An 11,034-nucleotide genomic window follows, 5' to 3' on the forward strand; every position below is an offset into this window, starting at 1 on the left:
ACGGAAACTAATTGAATTTCGACTGGTTCACAGAACGACAAGAACTAAAGACTCATTTGATTTGAACATGTGTTTATGATCTGTGTTTTACCGTGTTTAAGGGTAATGATTACCAAAATGATTAGCCAGACATTTTTTCAGTTTTACCATGCTTCTCCACCAAGAGAGAAATGGAGAGTTTAGTATCATGTGTGAAGTCTCAGTTAAAACCACACATGGCTGAGTGTTGATGTTTATGATACAAAAGGTACACTGACAAGCTACAGTAGCCGTGCCAAGAATGAGAGGCACTGTTTTATTTTATTCTTCCTTTTCAGTTTATTTTCACATTTTCCTCCTGTTTCTCATTTTCTATTTTTTCATTAAGATGCAAGCCTTACAGGTGATCGCCCATGTAACATCTAGGGGTCGGTTGGGAATTTTTCCTCAGATACTGGGGTTTTCGCCCAACCTTGCTGTTTAAAGTAAGCATCGACTATTTAATCAAGTAATCAGTAGAGATGTAGTTTAACACGCATATGCTTTGTTATGTCATTTTAAATAGGTGCTAAATGTCAAACAGGAGGGAGATGTTAGGGTTATGTATTGACATTTTGCAACTTCGACCCTTCAGGTTTCAGTTTCCATCTGGTATAACACGTCTTGTTCTAGGTCATGACATGACATGGCCTCTGTGTGGTATCTTAGACTAGTATGGGCGCCAGGGGAATCTGAGGGAATGAAGATTCTGACGCACAAAAAGATATGTGACGAACATGTCTGGAGTCTTTGTTTTGCCAGTTGTTTTTTACTTATCTTGCTCTGTCCTTTTTCTCTATAAATAAAGTGACTTGCGATCTGAGCTTGGAGGCAAAGCAGGCAAAAGCAGGAAAGGAGGCAGAAGGCGGGGGCCTGCCCGGCCCCCGGCCTCAGGCGGACTGAGATCCGTCTGGAGGCAAAAGGGAGGTTAAGGAGAAACCTGCTTCTCTCCCGCTTGCAATCGACAGCACAATCCTTGCAAGCTAAAAATCCAGAAACTTGTCTTGTGTTTTATTTCGCCTTGAGTTGATCCTTCCTGGTAAAGAGCCGTTTGAGTGAAATAGTCTCAACAGGGGTAAACTTTTGAACAGGAACGTTTCCCAGAAGACTAAGGAAGTACAATTTACCTGATCATCCAATTAAAAATTAATTGCATTGGAAGTTCTGATGTTGAATGGTACTCGCTCAGATTGTCCTACCTCCTTCTACTTATTCGTCAGTATATAAATCTTCAGACCAATTTTACTTATTAGAGGAACAGAACACGTGTCAAACTGGATGATTGAATTTCCAAATCAGATTTGGGCTTTAGGCATTTTTCATATTTATCATTTTCAACATTAGTAAGAAAAATAGACAACACACACAAAAAAAAAAAAAGTTTATTTATTTGGTTTTATATTTTATCTGAAATCAATGATGACATGAGTCATTTTCGATTTTCTGAATTTAAGTCTTTAATTGAATACGAAAAGAACAAATGATACACAGGTTCACTAGGCTGACATGAGGGTTTTATGAACATCAAGCTGCCAACATTACCTGGCCCATAGTTTTCTTAGCTGTTACAGTATGAAATACAGAATTGCTGCAACAGGGGAAAAAATGCTACACAGACTAGAGCAAACAAAGAAACTAATCCTGTTAACTTATAGTAATAATGTCTGTATGACAAATAAAATAAAACTTAAGAGCTTTTCGCAAAACTTTCATTAGCCAACTATGGGCACAAGTTCTGTTAAAATCATTCAATGAAAAAACTAGCAAGTCAATTACTTTTCATTGGTTTAAATTATAAAATATAGATGTGAATCATTACCTTTATTTTTTTAATTAGATCAATGAAAAAGTGTAGGTTTCACCCATCTAAAAAGAACCGAAAAAGAATGGAAAATAACGGTGAGGAATCGATTCTTGGAATCGAATCTCAGCGATTCAAGAACCAGAAATCGAAATCAAAATCACTGAATGAAACAGCCCTATAGCCGAGGCAATTACTTTCAGATTCTTAACCAGGCAACATCCCTTTATTGGAGAATGAATCCCAAAAACAAAAATGGTTACATATCAACAGAAAAATAAAAACATAATTATGCAACAATGAAGTACTTATTAACTGATCATGGATGTCCTGTGGATGTCACCATAGAGTATATGTTGTCCTCTAGTGGGAGGACATAACATGTAAAGGCAAATAACCTACTGTTCACTTGTTGATGTACTTTTACCTGAAATTTTATAACTTTGCATTTTATAACTGCACATATATTGAGATTTAAAGCTATGTGTTTTATTTTATTTATTTCTTTTTCTTGCTTTTTGTCCTTTAGGAGGTCCTTTGTATTGAAAAAGAACATCTCAGAAACTAATTTTCAAACTGTGGCCTATGAATCAGACCTACATGTAATTCATGTTCATTTTTCATTATATATATTCATCCAAGCTTGCAATAGCTTGCTCTTTTGAGTACTGGCTCCATTGCTTTGAAATCACTGGCCACATGTGGAATGTTTTCACAAAGTATTTCTTCAGATATTTCTGAAATCTGTACACAAACCATTTCCAGTAACACAGTTCAGAGAAGTTAGGGGTGATGCTCCACTTTGCATAAATATTCCCTGCTCTTCTGTACCCTCTGCATGAAATCCATTGGCCCGTATAAAACTTTTTACCAGTTAACACTAAAGATGTGCAAAAATCTGCCCAGTGAGACCATTCACTCGATGGAAGGGAACACTGTGATCTCCAGAATGGTTTTCTATTGTGTTGGTGCAGGTGGTTCGACCAGAATGGACACTGAACCCAGCAGCACTGACAGAGGTGATCAATCAGGATCTCATCTGGTCTGTCCTTATGTTCCAGACTTACTGGAAATGTCTCTGTACTGAATTTATCTAGCATTTCTAATGATACTGAACCAAGTAAGTTGCTTATCACATCTTCTAGGAGGTTGAAATCATTTACACCTTCATGACTCACTCCACTAAAGTCCTTTACAGAGAATATCAGCACATCTGAGAGCTGCTCTGTGAAATTATGCAACCACTTCTGGACATCTCCATTGATTGTGTTGACCACTGTAGTTGCTCTATGAACCGCTGCCATAATCTTCTGCTTCACAAGTTCAATTTTCTCCATCTTGGGGCGAACTTTGACTTCAAACTTATCAGTGATATACTGACTGACTTCATCTTTGACAAAACCCTTTAAGTGGTCTCTGGGAAAGTTTAAGTATTCAATGTACTTGTCAAAATCCTCCTGCTCTGCCAACCTCTTAAGAATGTGTTTCTCTAAGTTAGATCTGTTTCCATTTAGGGATTCACAGTTTGTTTTCATTTCATTAGCCATATCTATGGCGGTATCTTTGTAGACAATCTTTTGAACGGGCTCTTTCAGTTTCTGACAGATGATCTCACCAAAAATGGCAGCTGTTGCACCTTGACAGTATTTCTGAAAAATGCTGAAGTACTCTGCACTTTTCTGTTCAAAATAGAAAACAGGGTCATTGACTTTCCAGAACATTTTTTGTTGGTCAGTAATTATCTTCTCTTCTCTTCTACAGATGGACATGACCAAATCCATGTAAAATTCTTTCATAAACACATAGCTCCTGGAACTTTGCTCAAAATCTATTACTTTAGCTTTGATATAATCCGCAAGTTCCTGAATGTAGCTTTTGTTATAGCCTATTTTTGCAATGTTAAATGACATTATCATATTGTCTGCGTATTGAGCAATGCCATTGACCAAAGTTCTTATTTGGGCTTCATCCTCTTTAGACAGACAGCATCCAAACTTCTGTTTATCTGGCTTGATGGCATTTTCAGCATGTTCTGCAATTCCAGTGGATTTATTTAACTGCACATAATCTGAATAACTTTGCTCAGAGAAAATATCCCTTCTTAGCGGGATAAAGGGGACACTTTCATGAATATCACCGAGGAGTTGTTTCATGTCTTTTAATACATCAATGTCTTTGATTGGAGGAGTTTCTGTGGTTATTTTATTAACACACTCTTTCCAAAACTTCCCAAACTCTTTTTTCAGGATTGTTTCATCATTTGCTTTGTCTTTGAGTTTTATTGCAAGTTCTTTGCTCTTTTCCAAGAGAGTGTTTTCATGATGTGTCCTCTGAGCATCAATCCTTTTCTTCATATTTCGCTGCTGGAGAATTTCATTTAATTTCTTTCTTGTTTCTCTCACAATGCTTTCCTTTAGCTCTTTGATTTTAATGACAAATGTTGCTTTCCACTGTATCAGTACATCTTTATCTTTGTCTTTCTCAAAAATTCTGACATTGATTTTTCTACTTCTCCACTTTTCAATTTTAGTTTTACTTGAAGATCACTTGCTGAAACCTCGTCAATCATTTCATTTTCTATGCTGATGTAGAGTTTGTTTTCAATATCCAGCATGGTTCTGCGGAGACTCCAGGACCACTTGCTATATTCTGTTTCCAGTTTTCGGTATGTTGCTATTTCCAGAGAATTTCTGAAGCTGAACACAAATTGTTCAATCAGTAAAGCTTCCCAGAGATCATTTATACGATCCTTTAGGCACGTCAGCTCTAAGCCATCTGATTTTAAGGGATGGCGAAAAAGCATTGTTTTTAGCTCTTGAATGTTTTCACAGTATGATGGGTTTGGTGGTGCCATTGGTGGACTTCCTCCCACAGCTGTGCAAAATATTTAACATCTTTCTGAATATCAAAGGTAATGACATCACTGAAACATTCTGCATCACAGACTTCATCTTTAGCAGCAAGTTTTGTCATTTCGCCCAGTGTCTCCTGCAGTCGTCTCCTTCCCTCCATGTTTTTATCGCTAGCTGTGACATCTGTAACATTCTGATGAACAAACACGCATCTGGGATTCAGTTTGACCTTTTCATCCTCATGAAGGCCTGAACAACGATCTGAAGAATGTCCTGCAGCTGAGATGGGCTTTCTCCAAAAATATTAATCAATGTTAGATTACCGACACCAACAACTAATGTGGCCATTTCATTGTCCTGATGTCTTGTTGACCTTCCGGATAGTTCTAGTGCATGAAGCCCCTCTGTATCAACAACCAGAATAAAGTCAAACTTCAGTTGTTTCTTCATCTCCTCTGACACTCTGACCAGCTGCATGAAAGCTCCTCTGGTGCATCTGCCAGCACTAACCGCAAACTGGAGTCCAAACATAGCATTCAGCATAGTGGATTTCCCTGAGCTTTGAATCCCTAAAACTGAGAGCACAAAGACTTTCTGGTCTCCCAGTTTCTGGATGAGCTCATCTAGTACAGCAGTAACCCAGATCACAGGAACATGAGCAGCATCTCCATCCATCAGCTCCAGTGGAAATCCAGAGATCATCATCTCTGCTGCAAGACTCGGGAGAGAGAAAAAACTATATGGCATACCTTCCTTGTTCTTATTCACTGATTTACATGATTCATAGATCTGACCGATCTCCCTCAGGATGTGCTCCAAGCCAAATGTCGCTGCTTGAAGTTCTTTTGATATCTTATCAAGCTCTATTTGTTCATTGGTCAAATTTGTTGATATCTGTTGCTCAGTTATTTCATTTTTCTCTTTCAGTTTTATGACGTCTGACCACTTTTCATTATACTTGTAATGTAGATCAGAAATGTCAGCAGAGGTATATTCGTCCAGGAGGATTGCGAGCCATTTCAGAAAGAATATCTTCTCATTAGGAGATTGTAAATTCATTTTTGTAATAAAAACTTCATGAACTCACCAATGTCCAACAGATACTGGTCTTCACGGATTTTCGCCATGTCTTGTTTTATTACATTTATTTCAATTTCTATTTCATTTCCCTGAAATCTATGTAGCGCTTTGTTTTTTCACACCACTGATGCCACAGTTTGCCTGGCAGGGCAGAAATGTTTCTTTGATTTCTGTCAGGTTTTTATCCTTAAGTAAACCCATCAACTGCTTGGCTGCTTTTTTCCTTTTCTACAGTCATCATCATGTTCCTCATCTACTCTAATCCCTGACTGTTTAGGCACATCTTCAAGCTTGAAAACAGAAGATGATTCTGACAATAAGAATGAAAGGCATTTATTTATAGTTTGTATGAGTTCTTCAGATACATCCGAGTGATTTCTGCCTTTTAGTCCAATTTTGTATTTCCATTTTCTTGTCTCAATCACACCATTTTCATCCTCTGTAAAAGACAAATAAGTGGCTTTCTATTCTTGTATAGGTTTTGCATTTGTGCTGCACTCTTGTCATCTCTGTCAAGTCGTGGTAGAATAACAACATTGACTGACGCCATTTTAGTGAGTATTTTCAACTGCTTCTCATGGTCTCCTGCATCACCGTGAAGGTTACAGAAAGCAACACACTGAGTGAATTTGTCTGTGTCTTTTCCAGATGGACAGTACCAGGCGATCTCCACCACTCCATTCATCAGGACTCTGGTTTTGCTGCTGCCTGAACTGTTCCTGTGGAAGAACGTGTTGTGTTTGTCATTGATCAGACTGTTCATCAGCTGAGATTTGGATGAAGACACCGAGCCAAACCTAAAGAATGACACCATAGGTGTTTCTGTCTTACAGATATACTGTATTTTACTGGTTTCATTGTTGGTGTTTTTCATTTTCCAGGTCTTGTTGATTTGTCTGAATGTCCAGAGAGGAAACTCAATCTGTTGTGAGAATGGATCAGGAACAAGCAGAGGAAGAGCGTACTGACACTGAGAGAGTTTAGTCACTATCAGCTGCTTCAGGAAACTATCAGCACAATGAAACACAGCCATCTGAACATCCATTGGGTGAATAGTATCCTTCCTGCTTTTTCTTCAGCAAACAAAGGCATTTCACAAAAAATATCGACATCATCCTCATCTTTAAGTACATCACTGCTTTCTTGTTGCCCATCATGTTGTATATTGGTTTCATTACATTTAATATATCTTGCTCTATAGTTCATCATCAGTATTTTTGTAGGAAAGTCTGAATCAAGTTCTTCTCATCACAAGACTCCTGAGACTGTAAAGAATGTGTAGTCAGTTGAAGAACGTCTGCAGCTCTCAGTTTACAGTGGTGCCTGTTATCGAGTCTTTGAAAAAGATTCTCAATTTTTTCACTGGTTACATTTCCTTTGCTTTGTTTCAATCGTTGACCATCTTCTGAATGTGCATCCACTTTTATCTGAGAAACAAATTATAGAAAATGTAAAACGTATAGAAGAAATTTAACTAGAAAATCTGCTGTGGACTAGCTTATGATTTACAGTTCACCAAAACAAATACATTTTGTTGTGTAAAGTGTTTAAAATCTCATAATGCAATTTAAACTGTATAGCTAAGGTATTTTTACCTTTACTCAACACATACCTCAAGTCTCTCTCCTGTCTCTAGTGTTGCGGTATATCCCATGTTGTCTTCGTTTAGCGTGCATTGATCTTGTTACAGAAAAGTTGTCATTTTAATCAGTTTTAAGCAAATCTATGAATAAAACATTTTTAGACAGTAGCAGGTATGAACTGTTGACGAAAGTTTGCTCAATTGCAGTGTTGTGTCCGAGTACAGCATCCAAGTCCAGTGTTAAGGACTTTTAAGGGTTAAAGAGTTAATGAGATAAGTGACTAATTAAATGGCCTGGTGTTATGGAGAAATACAGAGTATCAGATCAATGTTTGCTTTAGCTGGGCTCTTTGGCTTCTTGTGTTAGATGTCTCTCTGTAACATTGTATGTGCTGTGATCAGTGCAGTCATCACTAGCTGTACAGCAGGTGTTCACCACTAATTCACAATCATTATCTCAAAAGTACTTGATTCTGCCTTTGGATGTACTTGGATACTGTATTCGGTCCCTACACTGCCTTACATTACTAACAAAATGATGCTTGCCTAGATACTTATCCCAGTAAAATGTTACACAGCTGTTTTTGTTAATTATTGTTTAATTAGTACTTATTATTCAAACTAACAAATGTATTTTAACAAAATAACCTATGTATACCAACACCTTCGAGCCTATAATGTATGTGAATTATGAATAATGCGCTTGAATAGAGTAAGTAGAGCAAGATATTTGTAAACCAAATCTGTCCTTACTTTGACATGTCCTGTTTTGAAGGCCTTCACGCTCCATTAATGCCGTGTTGTACATCTCAATAGTGTAGCTCTGCTGTTTATTATCAATGAACAGTTGCTCGATCCTGTTCATCAGATCTCTCATCTCTGACTGGTTGTTCATTTTCTTGCTGCAGGTGTGATATCTTCCACCACAATTCTCAATCAGCCGCTCCAGAGCAGAGTTTTTCTTCAGATCATCTATTATAGAGTCAGTCTCTTCCTGGCTCTCATAGGTGAAGAGAATCATCACAAACTGAAGAACTCTGTCACCAAACACTCTCTGAAGCCATTCAAGACCCATTTTATCAGCATCTGTTAACTGCCCCAGTCGCACAACAAAGACGAAGGCAATTATTTCATTTTCATTCACTAGTTGATCAGTGAGGGAACGCAGGTCAAGTGCAGTTTCATGTAAACCAATCAGGCTGTTCACAGAGACGTGATGTCCTAATATCTTCATTTGCAAAGGAAACGTTCTGGATATTGCAACGTTTTCCATATTTTCTTTATCTCTCCAAGAAGAATATTATTGTGTTGAAATTGGACAGCTGCGCTGTTTCCAAATAAAACAATAGATGGATTGTGATCTAGAAAATGGACATACACACACAGATAAGATTCTCAGATGCATCAGTGTACTGCAACATAAGAGCAAGTCTCATGCAAAATATCAGAGGTTGTATTCTTACCCATAGTGCTAAGCATTGGGTTAACAACGGAGTCAAAAACTTGATGTGATACACTTTAGAGCTGCTCCTTTCTTCTACAGTCTGTTCATTGTCTTCAAGTACACACTGCAAACACATTATCTGGATTTGAGTATGCAATATCTTTCACACAATAATTTATGTTAAGACCCCGGCTCTGAGTGACAATCATCTTATCACTGTAAATGCTGTATTTGCTTAAACGTAAGGTAAACAATCCAGGAACGAAGAGTAAAAGTCCTGTCATATGTTTATTCCAGCCATGAACTCTGAGCAGCTGATTTCACCAGAGGACGTACCAAGTCATTCCTCAAAGAGTTACAATGTGGTAATTAAGTGACTGATTAAATGTTGATTGAGCATTAGTGATGAACACCTGCAGTTAACAATCATCATCACTGAAGAAAAGAGAACCACAACAACTGACTTCAGCCAAAAAGTCTTTGATGAAATCACCTGGAAAACACGAACACACAATGCCACCATAATTGTGTTCAGTGTCTGCTTTAGTTGGGCTCTTGAGCCTTTTACTAATTCTGAATAGTTTGTTTCTAAACCGCTACAACATTGTTTCATAGAAAACATTTGTGCATAGCTGAATCAAAAGCTTGAAGTAGAAGCATGTGATTTCTGCTTATAATTCAGAAACTTTGTTAAGTGGTCTCCTCTTTGATTTGACCTTCAGCTGATACAGAACTTTGAAAAATTCCTATTAAACAAATGCTGCCATAATGCTTCAAAATAAAAGAAAGGTCTGTATTAGCTCAGACTTTTAGACACGGTCAGCAGTGGTGACCATATGTTTTCATAACTGCAGTGCATGATTTCTACTATGGTGTTACCCAGCATGCAGCATTTTGTTGATTATCACAATTGTAGAGATTCATATGCTGCTTCTTGCTGCAGTGCATTATTTTATTTTAATGTATGTGGTTGGTAAAAAAAAAAACATTGTAAATTCAAATCAGAGTGTCAAATCATTCAAATCAGAGAAAAGAATATGTGACTTAAACTAAAATGACAGCTTCACTCAAAGACTAAACTAAAACTAAAATGAAAAAAACACTACAGAAGAACCCATTTTAGTTTGAAAACTGAGGGGTTGTGTTTCAGTTTAAAAACAATGACTTCTTTTAATATTAATACCGTTCGCCTGTGTGAATTCTTGTCTTCATTATAAAATATAGTTTTACTGAATGACATTGTACTGTATCTTTCAATTTCACAGTAATAATTTTAATAGAGTTGTCTCTTTGGATGTTATCTGTCCATCTTCTGAATACCAAGAAAGACACAAAAGATTTCAGATCAACCTTTTTAGGTACTGTATTTGCCTGTTTTATGAGTACTGCAAACTTTTCACCTAGCTCCCTGTATTTTCACCTTCTAGCTAGGCATACTGTGTCTGGGTGTGTCTGGGTGTCAGTGTCATATGACAAGAAAACAGGAAAAGAAACAGGTTTGTTCTCTTTTTTTTTTTAATTCAATTTCTAACTTTTTGTAATTTGTCATAGATATAAAGAAGCAGATGGTGACTTGTGAGGTTGAATCAGAAGCCAACTGTTAGGCTAGTCTTTTTTGTTATTTTTACGTCTTAAATTAAAACTTTCTTCAGCTATAAAAACTCATCTTATTAACTGAAGAAAACTAAAGTTAAGCTACTTCACTTTACCAGTCATGTAATTCACCTAACACGAACTGTACTTTAAAGAGCAGTTATGTAACTATAAAATAATTCTAAAGTATTGTTTGTAGAGCATCGTGTAAACACCAAGAACAAGAAATTAAATTCATTTTTACCGTATCCTCCGCGTCGTAAGAGTCTCACTCATGTCAACTATAATCCGAAAGACGCGCATGCGCATAACTAGTCCTCGTGCTTGTTTTTCTTTTGTTTTTGTTTCTCAGCATCTGAATTGATGCGACTTTTCTTCTCGCTCATAATAATCCCACACAACCAGATTTATTAGAGCATTCTCGCTTCTATATATATATATATATATATATATATATATATATATATATATATATATATATATATAATTTTTTATTACTTATTATAATTACTTACAAAGCAAGCCAAAAAAAAAAAAAAAGATTTCTAGCAAAATTTCTAGCAAATATATATATATATATATATATATATATATATATATATATATATATATATATATATATATATATATATATATGTGTGTGTGTGTGTGTGTGTGTGTGTGT

General features: G+C 36.6%; 1 pseudogene; it reads right to left on the reverse strand.

Moving 5' to 3' along the window:
- Nucleotides 1–1,450: 1,450 nt before the first annotated feature.
- On the reverse strand, nucleotides 1,451–10,669 carry LOC122327295 (annotated as a pseudogene).
- Between the last annotated feature and the right edge of the window lie 365 nt (nucleotides 10,670–11,034).

This window comes from Puntigrus tetrazona, chromosome 22, assembly GCF_018831695.1.
Source record: "Puntigrus tetrazona isolate hp1 chromosome 22, ASM1883169v1, whole genome shotgun sequence".
NCBI classification, from domain to species: domain Eukaryota; kingdom Metazoa; phylum Chordata; class Actinopteri; order Cypriniformes; family Cyprinidae; genus Puntigrus; species Puntigrus tetrazona.